The sequence below is a fragment of the Elgaria multicarinata genome, chromosome 14 (assembly GCF_023053635.1).
Source record: "Elgaria multicarinata webbii isolate HBS135686 ecotype San Diego chromosome 14, rElgMul1.1.pri, whole genome shotgun sequence".
NCBI classification, from domain to species: domain Eukaryota; kingdom Metazoa; phylum Chordata; class Lepidosauria; order Squamata; family Anguidae; genus Elgaria; species Elgaria multicarinata.
Genome location: NC_086184.1, coordinates 1,755,641 through 1,782,573, shown reverse-complemented (window position 1 = coordinate 1,782,573; position 26,933 = coordinate 1,755,641). Strand labels below are relative to the sequence as shown.

At 41.8% G+C, this 26,933-nt stretch overlaps 1 protein-coding gene across 2 annotated transcripts in view; it reads right to left on the bottom strand.

Moving 5' to 3' along the window:
- ANKRD11 (ankyrin repeat domain containing 11) overlaps positions 1-26,933 on the bottom strand; it is a 171,693-nt gene that overhangs the window by 69,988 nt on the left and 74,772 nt on the right. The window lies entirely within an intron of this gene.

Genomic DNA, 26,933 nt, shown 5'->3' with positions numbered 1-26,933 from the left:
GTTCATATTTCTAGTGAACAGCCTATTATCCCCATCGAGGTTAATACCATCAACTAAATTGTATGGGCAGGTAAATCAGCTCCTGATGCAAAGATCTTACTCTGTCTGCCATGAAGAAGCACAGCTGGAATGGCAACAGGAAAAACCTTCAGCATGCTAGCTGCCACTTGATGACACAAATGCTGTGTCCAGTAACTTGGCTACACATGCACAACAGGCTTTTCTCTTTTTTTGAGAAACAATTGGAGGAAATTGTCCAGGAACAGGGAGACTCCCAATTCCATGGCAAATTAGGGATGGGCTGGGGAAAGGAGAGAGACAATGAAAGATCAAGAAGTTTCACCCCTCTCTCCCTAGTATTTGAGAAAGCTTTACAGCCAAGGGTTGAAATAGTATAAACCAGAGAGCAAGTAGAATTTTTGCAGTGTCTGCTTCTTGTACATGAGCTCACTGCTCAACACTTTTCACAAGCAGTGAATGCACCATGTAGCCTCACACAAAACCCTTTGTTTTGAATCCATCCTAAGTGTTGGGTGAACCTGTACGCTACACATTCACATATACTTTTTTGCTCCCTCTCAGGCCTCACCCAAGAAAAATACTTTTGTCATACACAATGCTAGCCTAAGAATAAAATCAAACACGGGAGAGAGCATGTATGTAGCCTTGCTGAGGACAAAAGAAAAGAGTGCAACAGTCCTAAACTCACCTCCTCAGCCAAGGCTCACTCCGAAGACATGCTGGATTATGACCATGCTAAGTTTTCCTACACTAGAGTTCCCTAACCCAGTGCTCTCCAGAGGTGTTGATCTACATCTCCCAGAATTGTAGTCCAAAGAATCTGGAGGGTACCGGGATAGGGGAGGCTGCTCTATACATAACCAAATATCTACTATACATTTTTAAAGCACCAGAAACAGTGATTTTGTTTTCAGCATTGTTTTCAGTTGTTTTCTAGCATGCCCTATTTCCAATTGCAGCATTTAAAAAATAATAATAAAAACTATGGAGAAGTGAAACCAAAAAAGTAATAACTAGATAAAATCCTAATACTTCCTGTCTTGCTAATATCAGCCTAATTGAAGGCTTCTTATCAGGCAGAAAGGCAGCGTATAAATATTCTAAGTAAAGAAGGAACTCTGGCCACCAAAAGCAGCTCAAGCAAAAGAGCATAATAATCGTTCCAGAAGACATTCAGACAGCATCCCTTTTCATGCATCTAAAGTCTTGATTTTCCATTCAAATGGAACAGTAAGGAAGACAACTTTGGGCCACCTGTCCTTTTACAGATGCCATATAATGATGTCCTATAAAATAATGAATAGAAAGAGAAGGAGAAAGAAATGATACTTTAGATGACACGTGATGGAAAGTATGAAAACTGTTTATTGAAAACAAGAGGAATCAAAACAGGAAAACACAAATACTTTTCAAATAAAACTCTTTCAAAGGAAATCTTACTTGCAAACCATTATGGCAGCGAGATCTGCTCATCCTCTCAATACCCCAACCCCCCAATTTAGTTTGACATGCCTCTGTAGTTAAGGCAATGCACTTGCCCAAAAGTGACTGCCGTCCAGGATCCCAAAGGGAAAGTCCTGTCTTGATGACAAGCAAACCATCACCACCATTTGGAACTCTATGCCAGGAATGAGAAGAATCCACGTAAGCAGACTGTGCAGGGCAGGTAGGGGGACAATGTTGGATTGAGACTTCCTGAATGTATGCAGTGTTATGAATAAACAATTACGCTGGAGGAGAACAGCAAAAGGGCAGGGTGGGAGATGTTTAATGTTGTGTGCTGTAATCTGAAATGTCAGGCTGCTTAGTTGTCCCTACACTGCTCCTCACTTGATATCTCGTCATTAGATTAGTCAAAATGTAAGATTTTCATGGTCTTTTTCCCACCCTAAATTAAATAATTATTTGTGTGTGTGCGCGCACATCCGTGTGTACACTCACACACACACCTTTCATCCTGACTCCAAACTAATCAGTTGCCCATCTTCAGGGACAAGCTGCTACCCAAGTATCTTCTAATCCTAATACCAACTCAATAGAGGACACTTCACCCTCATCCCCTATGACTAGAAATTGAGGCTAAATTCTATACTTTTTCTTATAGCTGCTATATTCCAGGGCTTCAGAGTAAATTAACAAAAAACATGACAGGTCTCTGGTAGTGGTAAATGTAGAAAAGGAGTTGCAAGTCTTCCACCATTGCATGTAAACAGTCACAAAGTGATAACACAGCCAGGCACATAATAAATAACCAAAATAACTTGGCCTCAGCTGGTGCCAATTCAGATGCAGTCTATGCAGGATATTAGCGTGCATACTAAGCTCCTTCGGTCACACAGTGAAGGTAACATAAAAAGCAGCATGTGGGAAAAGGGAGGCAGGACATTCAATCCTCTCAGAAACTCAGCCACTGACAGCCACATCCAAGTGAGGATTTCCAGTACAAAATGAACCTATGATAGGCATTTGCCCATGCGCTTGGTTCAATTATTCTTGAAAAAATATGTTTGCTCTGGATGGCAATGTGGCCATTTGTAACCAGGGTCAATACCTATTTTACAGGGAGCTTTGAAAACCTGATTCACTGAGGGAAAGCCAGACGGATGTCAGATTAATTCCGCACCCCTTCTGTTCATGTAGCTGACTCATTACACTTGGAAAGCTGGCTGCCTCTTCATGTAAACAGAGCACTGGCCTATTTAGCAGCTTGGAGGGAGTATTATATTTGCACAACAATTACCAGCAGAGCCTGCAATCCCCATTTTGTTTTACAGCACATTGTCAAGGAGTTTGAGGTGGGGGGGGGGAGGTACTGTAGGTACAAATATCCACTTTGTACCAACTATTCTCCGACTCCATGTTACACGAAACTTGGCCCAAATCACTCATAACCTGAAAAATGGGTAGGCTACCGTCTCTATTATTTATTATTTTTCCAAGCTTTGCACCCTGTGCTGGAAGACTTTCGTCAACATTTCTGTTTTGTAAACAATTAACTTAGTTCCTTGAACCAGACGACATGTCGTCACAAAATAAGGAAGTGGGAGACCAAGCAGGCTCAGAAATATAATCTATCTCTTCCCCCCCCCCCCCCCGCAACAACAAAAACCTGTTTACACATGGCAGGCAGCCAAGTATGTTACGACTGCCTTCCACCAGGCCATGCACAAATACATGTTCGCCAGCCTATTCAACCTGAAATGGCAGGCCATTTCCATTTGCAAAGCATTTTTATATATCAGTTTCAATGAGGCCCTTCCTGGGGGGGGGGGGGGGGGAGGTACAAGGAGCTGGTGCGAGGAAGAAACCTTCTGAAGGCGTAACAGTCCATAAATCACATCTGACTGCGGATGTGTGAAACCCTATTATGGCCATGCTGATATATAGGTAAAGCTGGATACGGGACTAACATCTGATCTGTTGTGTACAAGCCATTTCTGTTCCTCCTTCCTTTCTGAAACCAAGCATTTATCTCCAACATCATTACTACTCCTTTTTAAAATATAAAAATGACTAAGTTGTAGCAATAGTAATTCTGAGTGGCCTTTGCCCATCTGATTACTCTACCAACACCCTTTTGCCCCCAAGCCTGATGAACAGAATATCCACAGCAGAGCGAAAACGTTTCAGCAAAACCGCAACCTCCAAATGCAAGTTGAGAGCTTTAATCTATTCAGGATTTGGCAAGCAGTTCTCACGCTTTCCAATTTAATCTTTAGGGGACACTGCAATGCATAGTTAAACTAAAGAATTCATTGCCACAATAAATTGCAATGGCTACTACTACCACAAGAAGATCAGCCACAAAACATGGTATGATTAGATCTGCTATGACATCCCTAAGCATCTTAATTCTATCTATTTTTCCTGCACGCAGAATACTAAATTAGACACTTGGCGATAATTATATGGCTTTTGGTATGATTAGATTTCAATGCTCAGGCAACTCAATCCATAAATTAAAATTCAGAGAGAGGTCTAATTCAAGATACTTGAAACCAAAGGCCTGGAATCACTGACCATGTTCCACGCAGTTATCTTTGGTCTGGTGTCATTAACAATCTCTTTTTGGTGTTACAGTTTTATGTCTTATTTTGACATTCCTAAAAGACATTTTCTCCTGCAAGTAGTAAGATGTTCACACATAAACTTTTACTCCTTCCTTACATGCAAATAGAAACATGCCTCAAATACTTGCTTGGCTTACCATTTACTATTTCAGAAGTTTATCTAACATTTTAGACATGAATCTGATTGTTCTCAAGTTACAAAGATAAACGATGCTTAAACACAATGCAGCTATTGCAGGAAACCTGGTAATGCAGATCGTAAACTTCAAGCTCTATGAAGTCATGCAAGAAAATCTGGTTTCAGGAGAAAGTAAAATGCTACTGTTAAATTAGGATTCGATGATCAGCAATTAAGAGAAAATAACTGAAAGACAAGTCTCTTTGTATGTAAGACTAGAGCAGCTATTAAGGCCTTCCATCTTAGTATTTTGAATGTAAAAAAGAAAAAAAATCAGCAGGTTGTGCACTTGGTTTTGGCCACCCCAGGAGCTTCAAATTCACTCTAGAGGTTCTGCTGACACCAGCCAGAGAAAGTGCAATTCAGGCAGTATAGGAGCATAGCCCTGCAAATGAACTCAAACCCTATATTCATTTAATTGCTGCAGGCTACTATCTCTGGGCTTTCTGCTTAAGATCATAAAAGCTTAGCTTTTTTAGCAAGACATTTCCTGGTTTGAATGGGTGGAGGGCAGGCCAGACCAGGGTTCACCCACTATGATCTAGCATGCCTACAACTTAGAGCCAAAAAAAGAGACTGCTTGGAGGAAATAATAATGCAAAGGTAATTCTGCCAAACACAATAGCATCAGAACTGCTGCAGCAGGGGGTTGTCACACACTGAGCACAAAATGAGTCACTACTGAGAATGCTGGATTTTAAAATGCATTTTTAATCCTGATTTTAGGGATGTCGGAATTCATGTTTCATAGTGAAAGGTCTCTAAACTAGAGGCTGCTGCTTTTCCCTTTTGGGGGGCTCAGCTTTACCTATTCAATACTTATGATCTTTAAACCCAGTGGGGCAGACATACAATTATCCTTACTGGTTTTTAAGTTAATGTTTTTTTTCATGTTCCTCATACCTTTCCCAGAAGGCCTTGTCATGCAAACTGGTTTGTAGCACAGTGGGTTATTTTTTAATAGTACCAAACAATGAAATACTATAAACTGTATTGTGATAACAGAAGGAAAGAGAGGGGCAACACCATCATGATATTCGGGCTACAATGATTTTTCCTTGAGTTTCACATATGGTTTTTGAGGATACATAGTTTTAAGTGATACTACAAGTAAAATTATTAGGCAACCTAGCACTTTACTCCAGGCAGAAGGAACTCAAAACAAACAAGTAGCCTATATACTCGTAAGCTAATTTTTTGTAAATTGTAAAACCAGGCACCACTCCTAGAGTTAGCACTATCACATAGTTCGTGTGAATTTGACTTATTCATTCTTCCTGTAATGTTCTGAGATAAAGGACAAGGAAGTCTGGAAGACATTGAAACCTCAAACCCTGTAAATATATTCCTTTTGTTAATATTTTAAAAATTGAATTCGGACACTATATATGGGGGATTGTTTGGACAGATGCATTTTGTTGAGGAAGAGAGATTGTTGAAGGGTATATTCAGACAGGTTATTTTTTTAATATATCACATGAAAATAATTATTTTGTTGCTGTTTAATGTAAGTGTGCAGAAACCCCCAAGTGATGAAAGCGTGCAGAAAACCCCAAGTGATGCACAGGATCCAGGTAATCCATACACCCTGCTGCTGCCCTGTGCATTCATAGGGATTGTACTATCCTATTCTGATACTTTTCTCTCCTAGCACATGCATCTAGAAAAAGCTGCTTCTCTTATTACTTTAAAAGATAAGAAGGATCACATATCGCCTGAAATGTTCTGAAAGGGAGCTTGGAATCTCAATGAGCTTGTTTCATTCCCAAGTATGAGATATAGATCTCTGTGGAGCAGCAGCCTTGCAAGAGAAAAAGAACCATCCTCACAATGTTTAACTAGGAAATGAGACAGTACAAGAACCCGCTGGTACTGCAAATTTCAGAGTATATGTTGTGGAAACACCATCCCACAACTCCATCATCCCTCTTCTCACCAGTTCTCCTAAAAAGGTACCTAGTCTATCATAGACTATGAGCCCCCATTGTTTCTGTGGATTCTTTTTCATCTCTTTCAAGAGCAAGCCTGAATGTTTGCCTTGTAGTACAAATACAACTGTAAGCATTAGCATTGCAGAGCATCCAGATGATAAAGGACTGAATGATACATCCCCGCCCCCAAACGTTAGAATTAGACTATTCCTTTTATGCATATTAAAGGGCTTCCAAGAGATAATTTCCAAGTACAGCTATCAAGGCAACCTTTTGAGTATGTACTTCGTACATATGTTCAATTGATTTTACTATCACCAGCATTTCTGATATAACATGTTGGCACATGCCTTTGTGGTTGTTCAATACAAGTGGATTCTTCTCGAGAACTGGTTGTGCTTTGCACCATTTTTCTCCCCCAATCTTATCCATAGCATGAGACATTAACTCATACGAGATGAGTTTCCATAGCAGTAAATACCAAAGCACATATTCCCTGTATTTATATTGTTATGCTCTCACAGACACTCAGAATCCCAGTAAGTGATCTGCACTCCATAAAAATATAGTCTTAAAGCCTCCCAGGCACAATTCAAAAGAGAGCTCAACCGATTAGGCCCAACACATCCAAGTCTCCTTCCTCCCAGATCAACCTATATATAGCAGGCTTGAGCTTCTCCATCTGCCCATGTTTAAGAAGGGCATGAAGAGATATGCTCTTGACGTCCTCCAAAAACTGAGTAAGGAGATTCTTCTGGTCTCAGGTCTGATTGGTTGCAGCTCTACAAAGTCTCAGAGGGAGATCTCTCCCAGCCCTGCTCACCAAGATCTCCTCCCCAAAACCCACCCCTCCACTAAAAAAAGACAGAAACACACAGTAGATAACAAAACTGGAAATGTGCTAACATAAATAGGCACGCTACATTACAGAAGTAATGGGCTTCCACATATTGCAGTTCTCAAGAGTAACAATACGGAATGCTTAGTTCTGAAGGATCTATCAGTTACGTGTTAAAGCTTAACTTTAATCTCAAATATTGTTGCCAGTGACCTAATACCCATTCCAAGGAATTCTAGTCTTCAATTAAGCCAGATGTATCCGAACCCTGTTCTCCTTTCCCCAACCTTTTCCTTTGCTTCATACAACACTAATGCCTAGAATTATTTAGATCTGAATTGCCCCTCTTCCTCCCAGAAGTCTTTAAACTCTATATTTCAAGCCTCCAATATCGACCTGTGAGGTTGTGACTCACACAAGGTTACTCAGTGAGCTTTCATGGCTCAGTGGAGATTTGAACCCAGGTCACCCCCAGCCGTAGTGCAATCCTCTAACCACTATACTACATTGGCACCTAAAGGTAACTCTAGTATGCCTGGAAGTAACTGCATTCTTAATTCTGCGTTGTTCAGAATAAGCAAGAGCACTTTTAGGATTCCTTCTCCACGAGTCTCAGCAGAAACACTCCTAGGATTAAGAATGGCCAGGCTGGGACACAGAGCACAGGTTCATCCACAGCAGCTTTCTGGTCATTAATCATGGTCAGCCGGGCGCCTCAGGGAGAATAATGCACACTCCCTGATCCTAGAAATACAGCAATTTGTACTCCTTCCCCTGTTAATTTTCAGACCATCAAGTCCTGGTTTTTTTAGTATTAGTATTATTGGTCACCTTTGGCTAAGGATGTGTTTTAATCTTTCATACTGACATTTAATCTTTATTATCTGGCTGTTTGGAACATTATTTTAACGTTTTGAATATTGATAGTGTTGTTGCTGCTTTTCAATTTTGCGTTGTATTTTAATTTTTGCTGTTTTGAAATCTACTTAAGTAAAAAAAAATTTTTTTGAAAAGCGTCCTAGTATATGGGTAATAAATAAAATAAATAAACCTGTATAAAATGTCCACCTATGTGCATAATGCTGTCTTTCAAGAGAGAGTCCCTCATGATTCGGGTACATTTTTCCCTTGTGAGCACTGTTTGCAAATGATAGCAGGCTGCTGCCCCAAAGCTGATTGTACAAACACAGGCCTGGGAAGCAGCTTGGCCCAATTCAGTTTCCTGGCAACGTGGCTAAAGCCAGCTCCACGGATCTATGAAGTGAGCAAATTAATTTCATTATCTACTTTTGTACATCATGAGGAAAGAGAACAAATACCTGGCACAAAAGTACATTCTGGTAATGATTAACCTGGTGTGAGTTAAACGCAAGGGAGGAGCAGAAGAAGTCAAGAGCTATATGTGGAAGCTTTGTATTTCCCTATGTAGACCAGTTGCTTTAAAACAATGACAACATGCAAGTAGCCTATTTGCTTCTTTTCTTTAGAGTTTGTTTTTTAACTTGCCGAGCTAAAATTGTTGCAAAAATATTTACATTTAGCTGAGGGGATCACTCAAAATATTCAGCAATTAAAGTCTAAAGCATTTCCCTGTAGGGGTGTGCATGGACCCCCCGCTCCGTTTTACTTCCAGATCCGCGATTTTCAGATCGGGCCGCTTCGCCCCGCCCCCGCTCCGCCCATTTCCGCTCCGCTCTGCTCGGAGCTCCGGATCGGAGCTCCGTTTTTCCCCCCCATAGGGTTGCATTGAAAGCTAAAAAAGTAAACAACTTTTTTTCAGTTCAAGTTAGAAACCTCACGTTTGGCACCATGACACCTCATGGACGTATACACACGCACGCCAAGTTTCAAGGCAATCCCATCATCCCCTATTTTGGGGGAATTTATGAAAATCGGGCACCCCATTCAGACCCCTTGGGATAGCTCCGTCAATTTGCACGTTAGAAACCTCAAATTTGCCACCATGACAGCTTATCCATGTGTCCACATGGACGCCCAGACTCAAGGCAGTCCCATCATCCCCTGATTTTTGGCGGGGCTCTAACCTCTAACGCACCACCCATAACCCTAAGTCACACCCCTTTCGATAGCTCTGTCAATTTGCAAGTTAGAAACCTCAAACTCGGCACCATGATAGCTTATCCATGTGTCCACATGGACACCAAGTTTCAAGGCAATCCCATCATCCCCTGATTTTTGGGGAATTTTTGAAAATCGGGCACCCCATTCACACCCCTTTCCATAGATCCGTCAATTTGCACGTTAGAAACCTCAAACTCGCCACCATGAAAGCTTATCCAGGGATACATACGCACGCCGAGACTCAAGGCAGTCCCATCATCCCCTGATTTTTGGGGAATTTCTGAAAATCCAACACCCACTCACACCCCTTTCCAATAGCTCCGTCAATTTGCACGTTAAAAAAAACCCTCAAACTCACCACCATGACAGCTTATCCAGGGATACATATGCCGCACACCGAGACTCAAGGCAGTCCCATCATCCCCTGTTTTTTGGCGGGGCTTAAACCTGCAGACCTCTCAATGGGGCCATTTCAAAGGAAATCCCAACATGCCATGAATTGGGGAGTAGAGATCAACCTATATGAATCTTCTTCCACACTTGAAAAATGGATTTGGAACTTCCAAAACTCCAAGTGAGCGCAGGAAGGACTTCTCCCCTGAGTCAAAGCCAGACACACACAACATCCCTGCAAGGCGGGCAGGGGAGGAGAGAGGGAAGGCAGGCAGGCAGCAGACATTTCTGGGGGCATAAGGAAGTGAGCCAAGGATAAGCCAGTAATGCATATAAAATGGAATAAATAAATAAATAAACGAAGAAGGGGTGGAATTAAAAGCAGCAGTGTTGCTGAATAAACAGCAAGAAGAACTTTTTTAAAAAGGCTGTATCTGTCTTTTACCAGCAATAGGGGGACGTGCCCAGGGGAGGGGGAAGCAGCAGCTGCCAATTTGACTGGTGGTCAACCAGTCTTTTAAGAAGCAAGGCTGTCAGTTCAACTCATGAAAGCCATTGCTCCACCGCTAAGAAGTGGAACTGTCACTTCAACTCATGATAGGCATCGCTCCACCACTAAGAGAAGTAGACCGCTCACTTCAACTCATGATAGGCATTGCTCCACCGGGTTACTCTCTTTGGAAGGCTCTGATGGCCTTCCAAGTACAGGAGAGAGTGGGGGCACGTCCACAATGAGATGCCCTAGGGGAGCTCATCCCCTTGCACCACATCTTTTCAGTTGTTCCCCAAAGTTAGGGTGGGTAGCAGTGCTGTGTTTCTATCTCTTATTATTGGCTTAGTATATGATTTCACAGGTTGTTTGTGCATTTGGTGGGGCTACTGTTTTAAAAAACACTGGGAAAAGTCCGTTCAGACTAAGAAAGAGAAGTTTCCCAGAATCCCGTTACCCGTTTTGCCTATCCCCTCCTCCAACTTTGGGATCACGTGATCATGACCGGGAGTTGACTCTGCCCCTCAGCAATCGAAAAGGTAATCTTTTTCCCGCCTTTACCCTACTTTTTAAAAAATTCTAGCGCGCGGCCCGCACCACGCAGAGAGGTGAGAGTAGTCTCAAAATGACCCCCATTCACGACTGTCTAAGCACAAGAATTTTCAGAACGATAGCTTAAAAAACAACCCAGTTATCCCTGATTCTTTTCAGCAATGCAATCCTATGGGCGAAAACCGCCGTTTGACCCGCGCTGTCCGTTTGTTGACCCGATTTTTAAAAAAATATAGCACGCGACCCACACGATGCAGAGAGGTGAGAGTAGTCTCAAAATGACCCCCATCCACGACTGTCTAAGCACAAGAATTTTCAGAACGATAGCTTCAAAAACAACCCAGTTATCTATGGGCGAAATGTTTCAAGATGGCGATCGGAGCGCTCCGCGGAAAGAGAAGCGCTCCGAAAATGGGCGCTTCTCTTCACCTTGCTTCTAGGGTTCCGCGGTTCGCTTCTACTCCGCCTCTGGGCAAGGCGGAGCAGGCCAATTCGCTCCTGCTTCTGCGCTTCTAATAGGAGCGGAGCACATGCCTATTTCCCTGTCAACATGTTTAAATTTCATCCCTCCCATCCTTGGAGCACCTATTACTTTATTTATTTAATTTATTTATTACATTTATATACTGCCCCATAGCTGAAGCTCTCTGGGCGGTTTACAAAAGTTTAAAACAGTAAACATTTAAAAAGCATACAAAATTTAAAAAAATAATCAGAAACATAAAAACAACAGTATAAAAACAACAGTATCCATCTAAAAACAACAGTTCTGGGGTCCGTTACAAAAACAAACTTAGCGTTGATAAATGCTGTTAAATGCCTGGGAGAAGAGAAAAGTCTTGACCTGGCACCTGAAAGATAACAGGGTTGGCGCCAGGCGAGCCTCATCGGGGAGATCATTCAAGTCGGGGGGCCACCACCGAAAAGGCCCTGTCCCTTGTTGCCATCCTCCGAGCTTATCAAAGGTTTTAACTATGGAAAGTGTTTCTAAAAAAGGCAAGCTTTCACTGTTGCATGACGGAACCCCATGAGAATGAACGAAGGGATACACGCATGACAACATTGCTTCCCCCACCCTCCAAACACATACAAACATACTAAAAGACCGAGAATAAGGTGAAGATATCAAATGCAAATGTTGGAACAAAAAGCAAGCTATAGGCCAACTGGATTCTTTCTGAAGAAATGAAAATGACAAGGCTTTCCGGATTTTCATCATGTTGTTTTCCAACAAAGTAGACTGTTTCACATCATAAGGAGATTGCTATGGTCAGTCTGTGTTAAAGTAGCATACTGGTGGTTCATTTTCTTCTCCTAAACTATTGGGATAACTGCAAACCCATTTTTAAGGCCTACTGAATGAAATAATCTGAAGTGAAGTAATGTTAACCAGATCCCTACATCGTACCTAGCACGACACAGTGGATATTTGGGCATCACTAGGTGCTGGTTTTGGTAGGAAGGTTCTTCAGAAAGCTGTTAAGCAGAAACTCATCAGCACATGCCTTAGGCTTGTAGAGTGACAAGTTTTGTTTTCACCTTACAGGAATGAGCCCTATTACTTGAGCCACCAACCTAGGGTAGAGATAGGAGAGGAAGCAAGACCCTGCCTGTGCTTACACACATACCATCTATAGACTGTAAGCCTCTAGGCAGGGTATTGCTGTTTTATTTTAATAATAATGATGATGATAGATAGATAGATAGATAGATAGATAGATAGATAGATAGATAGGCAGTTCAGGCTTTGGTGGCACAAATCAGTTGCACTGATAGGGCACGGGGGAATGAGCATTTCTCTTTTTTCTTGGATTTTTGCTCAATTTGTCCAAGTTCTGTTCTAATTCTCAGTTCTCAAACTTCACTTCTAGTAAACCTTCCCTCACGTCTAGTAAACCTAGGCTCTGTGGCATCTCAATAAGGAAAATGGGGGTGATTCTCAACATCCAGTGTTATCCACCTGTCTAATGTCCCATTGGGATGGCACAAGCAACCCATTGGACTATCTGCCTCAGAGATTAGACTGGGTGGGTGGGTCTCCAAAGGATGCTCTAGCTGTGAATCTTTTTATAACTGGATGAACTAATTGGTTCTTATGGCAGAACAGTCTGCACTAGTTTTGTAACAGAGAAGCCCTATAACACTTCCCATATTCATTTAGAGCAGGACACCTGTGAACTACCAAGAGCTATGGATATTTCCAGTTCTAAACAATAAAAAAGCAAGGCAGAACCAACATATAGATGCACACAGAGTGTTTTTATTTGACAAGGTTTTCCCTAGCATGCCAAGAATGCAAAGCAGATCTCTAATGTAAGTGTTTGAGGGTAGAGCTAGACATTATTCTGGCAAATGCATGGTCTCAACTTTGCCTCCAGAGATAAAAGGACTGCAGGGGCAGGGGTTACTTGCATGGGGAGGACTGGCAGACCGAAGGAGTGCTCAGTGCTTACTGTGCCTGTCAATTCTGGCTTGTAAATGCTATTTCTCCCACACACACCCCAGCCAGATCTCCCCCCAACCAAGCTCACTTGATTTCAGAGCCCAGTGTAGTAAAATAAAATCAAAACTGATGGGGGGGGGGGCATTTGCTGGGCAAATTCAATGGGCATGGTCAGAATTAAGCACTACCCTTTCATCTGCCAACTGTCCCCAATACCATCTCCAGTGCCATGTTAGTATTATGAAGAGTTCATATCTCCATATTTCCCCCCATATAGTTCTGCCATTAAAACATTTTGATGTTTTAATCTGCCATAAACAGCACTGCTGTTGCAAAGTTCCAAAAGTCCCACAACAATGGCACCATGTCATCCCAATAAACCAAGTCAAAGAGATTTGGAATTCTCATTTACAAAACCGTTTGTGTACCAGACAGCTAGCCATTATTAGACTCCATGCGTTTCATTTGAAAAATGGTTGCTTACTCTTGTCTTATGCATAATTTAAGTATTTTAATGCAAACCCAGCTCACAGTATATTATGCAATTTGATATTATAACAGGCGTTTTCTGAGGAAATAAAACGTGGCAAACATGAAGCAGAATTCAGGTTGGATTAGCCATAGCTATAGATTTTTCATACATTTGCCTGTAACAAGCAATTCAATCCGGACAAAGGAATAATGTGGCTCTTCCCGGGAAAGTACGCGCACACCCACTTCACTCCTCAGCAGAAATCAATATGAGGAAGAGGCAGCCATCACTGCCTATCATGCCCTGCCCTGCACTATGCTGCCATAGACTTAAATAAAAGCAGTACCTCTGCCCAAGTTCTGTCCTTTTTCCGCTTGATTATTTCTGGAAGGAAAGAACAGGTTGCATATCTACAAATACTTGAAATGAATACCCAAGTGGTTCCAAACCCCTTTTTATCCTTTCTTTGAGGATAACAGCAATACATTCATTAAAAAAAATCTTTCATTTTCCTCTTCTATAGGATGGCAAATCTATTAAAGTATCCTCCATCGGAGACTACTGAAGGTCTTTCAAGGACTTGTGCTTTTTCAACTCTGTAACAGGGTATCCTGACAAGGAGATAAGATCTGGTGGACCCAACAGCCATGAACATACAAAAAGCAAAGTTTAGGAGACACTAAATTAAGTGTTCGTGTAAAGCCCAGTTCAAAACTATTTCAGTGGAGAGGAACGTGGCTTTGGCATGGGAGGCCAAACTCTAAACCCCAACTCTACTATGACACTTGCTGGGTGGCCCATATCTTGGCTTAGCTCCACCCACAGTGGAGTTTTGTACCAATTTATTTAAGCACATTTATACCCCACCCTTAACTTATTTATTTATTTTATTTATTGCATTTCTATACCGCCCAATAGCTGAAGCTCTCTGGGCGGTTCACAAATTTATAGAAAACAATGTAATTAACAATTTTAAAAGAATTTTAAAAACAAAGAAACTGCATAGTTAGGCGGGAAGACGACCCATGAGTGAATAAGCAAGAATTTTGTACCAAAATGTGTCTATATAAATGGTTATTGCTAAGAAAGTGGGCTGTGGACTCTTTCAAATGCCTGGTCAGGACTCTGAAGAATCAACATCCAAACATCATAATAGCAATAAGACTCAATTTGGATGAGGTAGACATGAAAAATGAGTGCGAGACCATTGCAGGTTAACAAATACTTGCCCCTCAGAGAAAACCCCAGAAGCCAACCTTAACGAAACACAAACACCAGAAGCACCCAGAGATCAGTCCAAACATCAGGGAGGACAACAGGCCAGAGTGAAAGGTATGACAAGTTGAAACAGAGAGCCAACAGTCCAAGTGGACATGTGTCCATCTGCTGAGAACAAAATGGCTCTCTTGCTGGATCAGACCAAGGTGGCCCATTTAGCCCAGCGTTCCGTTTCCAACATTGGCAACCAGATGCTTCTGGAAGCTCTCAAGCAACAGCACAACGTTGGTGGTGACAACCATCCTTAGTCATTTGTTCCCAGATTCTGATCGCGAGAGGTACTGCTCTAGTGTTCTAGCTTTTACACATCCCAGAGCAGATACATGTACTCCACTATTAGACCAACCGCTACTAGACCAAGGGTGACGAACCCCAATCTTGACTAAGAAATTATCTCTCTCAACTTTAAGGTTGCAGGTCTTGGCCATTTTATAATTATGTAAATGAAGATGCTTGGCAGCAGCGGCGGCTGCAATTGCCTAGAGCATATACTCTTTCCAGCTGCTTGCATTTCTTCTTCAAGACTATGTTTGTCCAGGCTCTTTCGTGCTTATTCTTTTGTTTTTAGCAAGATTTCCTTTCTGATTTACCCTTCTCTAATTTCTAATGCAGCTTTTATCAAAGCAATAATATGGTGGAAAGCTGTAGACTCGGCTGGCAACTTCCTGGGGATAAATAGTTTAGAGCAGGAGAATTTAGAGTATCAGGTTTACCCCTTTTCGACTGAGAAAAGTGGAAAAAATGAAACAGACTCTGGTTTTAACACTCTGTGGTAGCAAATTTGTTATGGAAAGTATTTCATTTAAAAATGTACTTTTCAAAAATGCCTTTCTTTTATAAAGGAAAACGTTTTGAAACCTTCCCTAACACTCTCTGGGCCTGGACACACCGGGAAACCTTAAAGCACTGCAAAATAATCAATTAAGGCCGGCTGGCATAACAGGCCTCACAGGGTCAGTTGAAAGCCAGGAATATGCTCCTCCTCACATCAAATTTGCCAGTGAAAGCAAGAACTCCATAAGAAGGTAAGAAGAGCCATGCTGGATCAAACCAAGGTTCCTGCTAGTCCAGCATTCTGTTCACACAGCGGCCAACCAGATGCCCCAATGGGGAGCCCACAAATAAGACATGGGTGCAACAGCATCCTCCCGCTCACGTACCCTACAATGATGTGGGTTTTCCGTGAAAATGTTCTAATGCAATTTAGGTTAATTTCCATAGGAAATCTTTCCATTTGTGTTGGAAAATATTCCAATGAGAAGTAGGGTCATTTGTATAGGACTTCCACCACCACCTCTTTTCATCAGAAAATGTTCTGATACCCTAGAGCTGGGGTGGGCAACTTGTGTCCCTCCAGAAGTTTTGGCTTACAAGCCTCATCATCCCTCACCATTGGCCACACTCTATCCCGCTGCCTGGAGCCACAGGCCAAAACATCTGGAGGCCACCTATTTCAGCTGAATTTAATTCTCTTCCACTGAGGTCGTTGGGGGCACCTTCAGTTTCACTGTCACTGTTTATTAGTTCCAGACATACTTGGAGATACATATGCATTCTCAATGGAGTCAGAGTGACTGACAGATGGGTAGAATCAGTTAGAAGTAGGGGTTGAGGGGGACAGTTAGAAGAATTAGACGGGGGTTGAAAGAATTAAAATGAGAGGGAGATTAAAGAAGAGAGAGAAGATTAGCAACAATGCCGGAAGTTAAGATTGCTGCTAAAGAGGGGAGGTCAGTTATATTAACTTAGGATCTCAGGTGAAACCATTATTTGTTATACTTTTTCAAAGTTTCCTTGTTCTGGTTGTTATTTTCCTTATATATTAACTGATTTAAATTCATGGGTGTGTTCTAGTCTGGAGGATGATTCTAGGATAACCTATCTCCCCTCCACATGTTAGCTCTAATGTAGAGAACCAAGTATATAAAAGGAGTTCTACTGCTCTCCATGGTGTTACAGATATGTATAATGTAGAGATGTAACATTTCCAGAAATTTTGAAGCTGGGGGTGGGGAGGAACAGGTTGTTTTCTGTTTTTTTCTGGGGGGGAATGGAAATTTGGAGGAAATGGAAAAGTAATACTTATTTTTTTAAGCATTCTTTCCAGATCTAAAGTCACATTGTTGCTTTAGAACAGCATTCCTCAACCTGGTGCCCTCCAAATATTTTGGATGTCATCTCCTATCAGCCTCAGGAACAATGGTCAATGGTCAGAAATGCACTGTAGTCCAAAAATCTGTAGGGCATCAGGTTGAGGAATGCTGCTTTAGGAACGTAAAGCAGGCATATTTATGTCCCTAAAGTTCTATTATGGTTTTCTCATAAAATTACCATTATATTTGAAGACTTTTAAGAAGTAAACTCAGTAAATTTGTAATTGTCTGAATAAACTATATTTTTAAATTGCAATATTCCAAAGATGTTTAATTGTATGGGGGGGGGGGGGAAACATGTTATGCATAACATATTTTAGATTCCTAGTTTATGTCTGAAAACTTTAGCAAGTAGTCCCTGAAACATCCAAAGCTGTTCCATTTCCCAATTTTTCGGGGGGTGGGGGAATGATCCTGGGGGACGGACGGACTGTTTTTTTCCTGGTTTTGTCAGGCTTTCACATTTCTAAGTAGGTGGTTGTAGCTGTTTATTAGGCTGGGGATGGGAAGTTGTAGAAGAAGGTTGGACTCAGTGGAAATGCTGGGGGGACTTACCCAATTATCTCTAGGGACCTCACAGTTCCCACATAACTTTTCCAAAGTACCAGGCAAATTATTAAGCACAAATGCAGGATTCAAATATGGATTGAGAACAAGTGTTGTTCGTGTGCTTCAGAGGCAAGTAACCATCTTAAACATCGACCCCCAAGAACTGTGTTTGAAAGAGATTTCCCGCCAGCTTTCCCCAACTTGGTGCCCTTGAGATATTTTGGACTTTAATTCCCAGCATTCCCACTGACCACTAGCTGACAGGGGCTAATGGGAGATGCTGTAAAAACCTCTAGAGGGCACCAGTTGGAGAAGGTCATGTTATACTATGAATACTGTACTCTCATGGAGAACACAATGTTCAACAGCAGAGCAGACACAACACTAATACAAGGAAATAAGGCTCATTCTAATCACTTAAAGGACCAAGTATGAGCAACTTTGACTAGCACCCCGAGTAAACTCTGTCCTTCAAACATTTTCGAATTTTAGAATTTAAAAAAGCAATAAAGACTGATCTATTCCATCAGGCCTATCCAGTGAAATTTTAGAATGTTTTCAGGACGTTTTAAAGATGTTTTAATCATGTATGGTGTGTTTTAATCCGTTTTAATGTGTATTTTATATCATGTTTTTATACTGTTTGTTTTATACTTTGAATTGTTTTAGTTTTTGTGAACCGCCCAGGGAGCTTCGGCTATTGGGTGGTATAAAAATGCAATTAATAATAATAATAATAATGATGAGAAAACAACTAGCACATCAAATCATTCTGATCACAAAGTAGACCCCTGCCATTAAGTATTTACACTAATCTAAACAAATAAAAATGAACATTACTTGTTCATGCTTCCTCCTTGCACTTTAAAAGCCAGCCATATTCAAAAATGACACCAGTGCTGGGACTCCTTCTATTTGAGATGCACTTGATTTTTTAAAATTATTTTTAAACCCAATTACGAAGAGAGCAATTTTGGCTGTTCTTGCTTGCCACTGTTAAGTTTGTCGTTGACCTTCATGGTGATTAAACAGAAAAAACCAGGGCTGCTTTTTTCCTTCCTTCCTTCAAACTCGGACATTTTTCACATACCTCCTCCTTACTGGGTTGTGATTTATTTTCCTGTCTGCGAACTTGCTAGAAAGTAGCTCACATTGATTTAGCTCCCAAGTATAAAGCCTAAAACAGCAGTGCAGCAGCACTCAAGCGCTAAGTCCACCACACAGACACATTGATTTGCCTGCTCATCTACATCCCCACTGTTCTACTCCCATTGTATTAGGGCTCTGTGAATGGATGCACTGTGCAAGAGCAGAGGCTCCCGACTACAGGCAGTGATCTTAAGTAAATGGGAGGCCTGTCTCTCTGAGAGCAGAAAATATCTAGGCACGAGTTTGCCAGCAGCCAAAGCACCAAGAGCTCCTCAAGGTCTGGAGTAGACTTTTTTAAAGCTATGCAAAACAAGTTACTGGGGAAGGGAGGGAGGGACCCTGACGTGAATTAAATTCATCAACCCCTCCCCAAAACAAAGTCCCCTAACCATAGTCCTCCATGCAGAATATAGAGCCAATACTCAGAAACCAACAAAATAAACTGAGGACAAGACATACACAGCCCTCCACTGCAATGTCAGGCTGGCAGGCTGAACCCCTCTGTGTCAGTTCACTCAAAACAAAGCAGGCCGGAGGAAAGCACTGGTCTCAGGCTATCTATAGAAGCGGGGAAATAATCCAACCTGCCTCTTAAGAAGGTTGCGTTGAAAAGCACTGCAAAAATGGCAGTGTGGAGAAGCTGCATCGTGACGCTCACTGGGTGGGCCTCGGACCAGATACATATTCTGCTTGATGTACGTCACAGAGTCGTTGAAATGATATCTTGGGTTAACATTATGCATGTTGCCCTGAGCTCCTTGGTGAGATAGCCAAAAGTGATAATTAGGTGATATACAGTTGAAGATAAATAAAGTGCTCCCTTACTTCTTCTGCTTACATCTCTCTGAATGTTTTAGACCCATGGAACTCCAAAGCTCCAGCACAGGGCATCTGCATGTCAATGATCTCCCCAGCATTTCAACCTTCCACCAAGAGGCCACAATCTTGGTTTTGTTCTGTGCCTTCAGGCCTCTTTGAGTGAAAGCCCTTTTGGCAATTTCTATTCATGCCCTTTAAGCCATGGGAACATCTTTGCAGTGTGTGACAGAAGTAGCAAAGGGGGGAGGGAAAGCATGGGTGGGGTGTGGGGGTGTGGAAGAGAAGTGTTAGGTAGTTTAGGAACAAGACTGTAAGGCAGGGATGACATACTGCACTGACCTATTTTCTCCCCTCCACTCAGATCTCTGAGGTGATCTGCAATGATTAATAACACAGGAATTTAAACAATGGAAGAGCCCAGATATTCATATGATATAAAGTGAAACAAGCTACCTCCTTGAAGAAATACAGTCCCTGGCCAGAACTGAGCTGAATGCTAGAAAATGATCAGATGCATGTTCAGATATCGCTGAGCTAATAATCAGCACCCATGAACCTGGCCAAGCATAGTTCTTAAGGCAAAATCAACATCACTTTATTAAACCTGCTCTGTCCCCAAGAGTGCCTCCAAAATCCGTAGCTGCTGCTGGCACACTGCTTAACACGTTCAGTATCCTTGGGACTAAAAGTAAGGAATGCCTATTTTGGGTGGATGATCGTTGAGTTAAAAAAAATTATGAATGCTGCCCTGAACTGTGCTTAACATACAGACACCCGAATACCAGCAGCTGAACGTTACTGAGGGCAGGAACAGCAGGCAGGGAGGCCAGCGGAATCCGTTGCTCTGCAAGAGGTTTTCCCTTTACAAAGCCAATTTTCCAACAGAGGGAAGCCGATCCCCGATGCAACCCCACTCTTGCCCTCTTTAGCCCAGCTCTGACACCGGATACGGCTCCATCTGCTTTTGCTTCATTCAAATTCCATCAACCTCTTTCCTGCTAAAATAAGCAAGGACTGAACACACAATGTAGACTCTCTAGAGATTCCAGTGGTGTCCATTAGAAAGCTGTGCGGATGCTTGAGAACTCAAAGCCATTTGATAGCCCAACAGGCTCTAAAGCTTACATTATTTAGAGTTAAGCACATGTCCCCACTACCTGCAAATAAACCTGACTTTCTGGAGGGAGCCATGTGGACAGCCATGTGCCAAGTCGAGGCTTCAAGTAAAGGCCTGCCAAGAGGGGAGTTAAGTTTCAATAGTAGGAGAATAACATCCTCCCTGGATACCTACCATGATGGGCAAGCAAGCATTCAAGGAACGTATTCTGTAGAGCAGTGGTTCTCAAACTTTTTCAGGTCACCGCCCCCTTGGTTCCGCAAACTCATGCCCAGTGCCCCCTACCCTACACTATAAAAATCATTATTCAGAATAGCAGTTTTCAACGACCCACTAAGGAAGATAATAACAATAAAACTCAAAACAGTAGCAATTAATTGAATGTTTATTCAAAATCCGAAGCACTCGCCGCTGCAGGCTTGCTGAAGGAGGGAGGGAAAAGAGAGCGAACGCCTCTGTTTTGCAGCCAGCGTGGCGGGGCACACCAAGCAGGGTATGTCTCTTCATTAGTGTTTTGGTGCTTTTGAAACATTTCAATTCACCGTTAAAAGGACTCTTCTTAAACGGTATTAATACATGTGTGGATTCTTCCCCTATATGGCTTGGGACCAAACTACCTTCTCCCATAAAAATGTCCCTGGGTTTTAAGACCTTCTGGAGAGGTGCTTCTCGGAAAAGTCCACCCCGAGCGCTCCCCGCCGCCGCCCCTTTGCCTCTTAGTGCCCCCCTATGAAATCCCACCCACCCCAAGGGGGCAGTACCACCCACTTTGGGAACCACCACTGTAGAGCAAACACACCCACTTAAGAGTTTCTTTTTAAAAAAATGCAGCAAAGACATTCTCCAATATCTTAATAGAAGATGCAAATCTAGTCACCTGAGTTCCAAGAAAAATGGCTTAATAATGAATGGGACCACACCCACCAGGTCATCAACCAAAACTATGTATTTAATTCTGGCAAATTATATGTTGTGTGGTTCATGGCCACATGAATTAGGTGAGCTCTAAAGTAGCACATGACCTGAAGATTCCAGTGTTCCTCCCCTTGCTATTCCCACTCATACCAACCAGTGAGACGCACAGGATAGGTGGTGAATTTTAAGATTAACTTAGTTGTGGTAGCCAGCCTTCCCTGCATTTTTTCCAGGTTTGTGGAGTGGGCCAGCCTCCACCAAAATACTCTCTCCCCTACTTTCTCCTTCTCATTTTCCTCGTAATGCATTTCTTGCTTGTGCTCTTTTATTGCTCATTTCCCGTTTCTTCCAATTTAGTTGTTCACATGCTATTCTTTTGCCTCCCTTCCCTCTTCATTTTGGATTTCTCTCCACTCCCATATCTCCTTTTCCCTTTCCTCAGTCCTTCATTATTTTATCCTTCTTGCCGCAATCTCCCCCCTTCCCCCTTCTTTTACTCAACTGTTCATTTATCTGAGTCTACCTCTCCAATTTTTGCTGCTAGAGCAGCCTACATACGTTTGGAATAATTTATGTGTGCTTTGAGGGACAGGCATTCTGGACATGCTTGGGTGTGAATAGCCACTCAGTTCCCACTAGATCCATTTGGCTTTTCTCTCCTCCCCAGACTCCCGGCTCCAATGGTGAGGTATCTTTGTCCCCTGCTTGGCTTCTTCTACAATGTCCCTTTCCAACAATGTTAGCAGGTGATTTAAAGGGTGCTTTTTCCCTTTCCTTGGAGATGGTTGGGAGGGATTTTGATATGGAGGCCCAACTTCTTATTTCTGAAAGAGAAACAAGAGGTGTGGGAAAAAGCAACTTGCATTTGTTCAGATGCATTCGTATAATTACTTTAGTTATTCTGAGTGGGAATCTTAATCATGAGCAGGGATAGGGATTCATCCAGGGTGTGCATGCATAAGAGGGCAGGGTTGAGAACGAAGGAGTCAAAACTGGAGTGACCAGAGATCATGGCTTGCTGCTAGGTGTATGACAAACAAAGCAGTTCCAGCATTATACTGAAAAGTGACTACAAACGAAGGCAGATGAAAATCTCCAAGCACAGAAAAGTACAAACTTCATATGCATCTGTTAGTGAAAACAAAATCCCTTTATGTTTGAAAAAACAATTTCTTAAATGAGCTAATGATTACTCAGGTCTTGAAGGAAATATTGTTTTATTTTGCATACACCAAGAGGGAGGGTTGCCTATAGTGCTGTCAAAGAGTAATTTGTTTGCCAAAGCTCAGTGGAGGCTGTGGGTTGGGTTTATTGTATTTCACGGCTTCCTTGTTATGAATAAAAGCCATTCTCTTCCTTTACTAAAAAGTCTGGAGGGTGCACGTTAATAGAATCTCAGCTGTGGTGTAAAAAAGCAATTGGATACAGTTCCATATTTTAAAAGGGAGGGTGGTGAAAGATAAATTGCTTTCATTCCTGCCAGAAAAAGAACAGACTTGCAGAACACAGAACAGGATTTCTTTTTTAAAAAAAACAACAACATGACATGCCAGAATTCACAAGCCCAAGCAGCAAAATGATCGGACACGCAAGCATTCAGGTGAGGCTGATTTTAAGCTCAGTGCTTCCAGTAGTAGAAGTCCTTGTGATGAATCAAAAAGCTACTGGCAATGTGGATATGCCTAGCTGCATTTGTAGCGACCACATATACTCTCCTTTAGAGAGGGTAAAATGGAAACACTGAAGTGATGCACCACTATTAAGATATATGGTATACACAAAATTTTCCATGAGCCATGGTGGCAAGCAGCCCTGAGTTCAGAACCTGACATCCATGGCAAGTGTTCAGTTTCACTGTAAAATGAGTCTATGGTTTTGAACCCCCGAGCCCTATGGAAATGGGGTTAATTGTACACTGAGTGCTCTGAAGCAGTTTCATGGCACAGGAACAGCATTCTGCTAAGCTGTTCAAGCTAAGGCTATGGTAAAATTCTGAGGACAGGCAAACATGCAAAGAAAACCTGAAACTCTAAAAAGGTTTGTTACCACAACAATTATCACTCAGGGTGAAGGCATTTAACCAAAAATGGGGAGCATTCCTCTATGGCTATTAACTGTTTGGGTTGAAGAAGAGGCAACACACCAAGGAGCATCTCAGCCTTTCAACAGGACTGCGTAGGTGCTGAATTCTGCAGCTAATCACCTTAGCAACAGCTCTAAACATATGTGCAGTGACATCAGCTGATTTTTTAAAGCTGTAAATAGAGGATAATAGCGTGGGGTGGGGTGGAGGGGAGAGAGTTTGGATCCAAGCCAAGCCCTAAAATCCCACACTATTAAAATACTGTCAGTAATTCAATGTATGCAAACTTCTTTGTGCACCCCTCTTCCCCCAAATCTTTGGAACTGTTAGGTGTATAATTACAGAATAAAGCAGTGTGCTTGGTGCTCTTGTGCAAATTACATACGGTTTAAAAATAGCCAGCTGGCTACCAAGTAAAAGAAAGCCCAGAGCTTCAAACAAACAAAAATGTAGGAGAGGGAAACGAGATTAAGGCAACTGTTTGTTTGTTTGTTCGGCCCATGAGATACATATCCCCATGCCTTCTCCAACTGGTGCTTCAGGTTTCTGGTCAGGGCTGTGCAAATCCTTCACATTCCTAGCCTTCACCTAAGTTCAAAGCCAGGCCTGCATAAAATGTTCATAAAATGCATAAAATGTTCATAATCTCTAGGGTCCAAGGTGACCAATGCTGGGTATTTTTCTACCTCTGTCCCTAATTCTGGACACTTTTGCTCCACAAGGCAAGATCCTAGTAACAAACATACTACGTGACTTTCAGTATAGTGACTAACCTTTATGTGTGCCATTATGAAGGAAGAGGGAGACTGCTGCTACCAATCTCACTCACGGGAGAAGGGAGGGCAAAAGTCAAACAGCAGGAAGGTCACAGGGAACAAGCAGGAAGCCAAATTGACAAGCAGGAGACTCAAATTTTTCCAGTTCGGAGTTGTGCGTTACCTCATGTTTGGTACCTCATTAAGGTTTTACCCTATTTAGAGAGCCTCCCACTCAACAGCCACCAGAGCACAACAGAAAGACAATATTCTTTTGTTTTTTATTCATTTCATTCTGACCTATATTTGCGAGATTTTTCTTAAAAACGTGGCTAGGCCAGATAAATAAGAACTCTTTTTTGCATCTTTGCATTAAATAAGGTAGAGTAAGATGGAAAGGAGTAGCGGGGAGAGAATGGGGCTTAATAGGATTTTCATATGTAAAAAAAAAAAAAAAGTTAAGCAGCACCATTTACACAGAGCCTTGGTACTCGGTGGGACTTGAAAGCAAAATTTGCTGTTTAAAGATGACATTTTGCATACTAAAGAGAAGCAGGAGACCGTGCTGCTGTAGCACAAGTAGTCACCCACATGCCTCCTCACACTACCTGACATTAATCCACAGGAGTGTTTGGTTTCCTCTCTGCACAATGATCGGGGCAGGGTTGGGGGACATACCAAGGTAGGTAAGATTGCAATTCTTGGTTAATAATCAAGTTCAAAAAAAATTCCTGCATAACCATTTATTTATTTATTACATTTTTATACCGCCCAATAGCCGAAGCTCTCTGGGCAGTTCACAAAAATTAAAACCATAATAAAACAACCAACAGTCTAAAAGCACATATACAAAATACAGTATAAAAAGCACAACCAGGATAAAACCACACAGCAGAAATTGAGATAAGATTAAAATACAGAATTAGAACAGTAAAATTTAAATTTAAGTTAGAATTAAGTGTTAAAATGCTGAGAAAATAAAAAGGTCTTCAGCTGGCGATGAAAGGAGTACAGTGTAGGCGCCAGGCGGACCTCTCTGCGGAGCTCATTCCACAGCCCGGGTGCCACAGTGGAGAAAGCCCTCCTCCGAGTAGCCACCTGCCTCACTTCCTTTGGCAGGGGCTCACGGAGAAGGACCCCTGTGGATGATCTTAAGGTCCGGGCAGGTACATAAGGGAGGAGGCATTCCTTCAAATAACCTGGCCCCAAACCGTTTAGGGCTTTGAAGCAAAGCTGGTATGTCATGAAAATGATTGAATAAGAAAATGTAACAGAAATTGTATACTATTCTTAGCTACTCTTAAGAAATTTTTAAAAACCAACGATGTCATTTGTCACTATTACACCAATGTTAAAAAAACTGCAATAGCTACTTGTTGGTGACAGAGCTAAATCAAGGTGCTGATGGGACCCAAATACCAGAGAGAACACCTCTTTTTATATCGACTTACGCATGCATTAAGATCTGATGCCAAGGTTCTGCTCCAGGTAACTTTTACCAGAAGTATACTGAAGAAACTGGTTTTTCAGAAGGGGTGCTCTGATTGTGGAATGCTCTCCCACAAGAAGCCCACCTGGCACCCATGTTGCCATCTTTTAAGTTCTGGCAAAACCACATTTTCATTCATCCAGGAATTTTAAACAGTTGTGAATTTTAGTTTTAAGGATTTTATCTGTGTTTGGTAGATATTATTTGTAGTATAATTGCCTGTACACTGCCCTGAAATCCTAATAGGATGAAGGGCAGCATATGCATGTTTTAAATATATATAAACAAACAAAACAAAAACCAGTATAACTTAGTGTTATGTTTTCCATCACTACTTCCAATTTGCCATGATACATTAGGAAAACAAGACTGTTTCAGGATCATCTGCTTTCTTAGATGAGAGCAAAGCAAAGCCTAGAAAACTTTATGTACTTTATAAACAACAACATCAAAATCCCCATTTAAAGTGAAATATCTCAGGGGGGGGAAACATTTATTTACTCGTTACATTTATATACTACCTCTCTAAAAAGCATTGAGGGGTGGGTGGGTTACAAATTAAAATACTAAAGTAAAACAAAAATTACAAGACGAAATAATGAGACAGACTTGTTTTAGCCCATTGATGGTCTCTTCAGGGGCTGGAGGTATGAGCTCCCTTCCTCTGGGCTTATTCTCTTCTGTCTTTCTCCTTTCCCTTCCCCACCCACCACACTTCAAGGGTCTTTAAACAACCCCTAGGAAGATGAGGGAAGGGCTGCTACAAATAATGTTTACTAATACAAACCCTTTTCTTTCTATAGACGTGGAGCAAGAACTCCCATCCCATGAGCTGGCAAGGAAGTGGGTTCAAACAATGTGCACCCACCTCACGGTATTATGACATATTCACTTTAATGTGAACGTATCAGCAGTAGGACAAACAGTAATAACAATTACTAACTATAGTTAGACTACAGTCTATAAACAGGCAGATATGGATATGGCTAACGTTTGCTCAGTGTATCTTCTCTCACACACAGCAAGGCAATAATTTTAGATAGCTATCATCCCATAACCGAAATCATCTGCAGTTTAAGCTACTAATTGTTAGAGGCCACAACAGCCCTTGGGAAACTGTCTGTTCAAAACAACGTGTATCGCCTAATCAAATTTG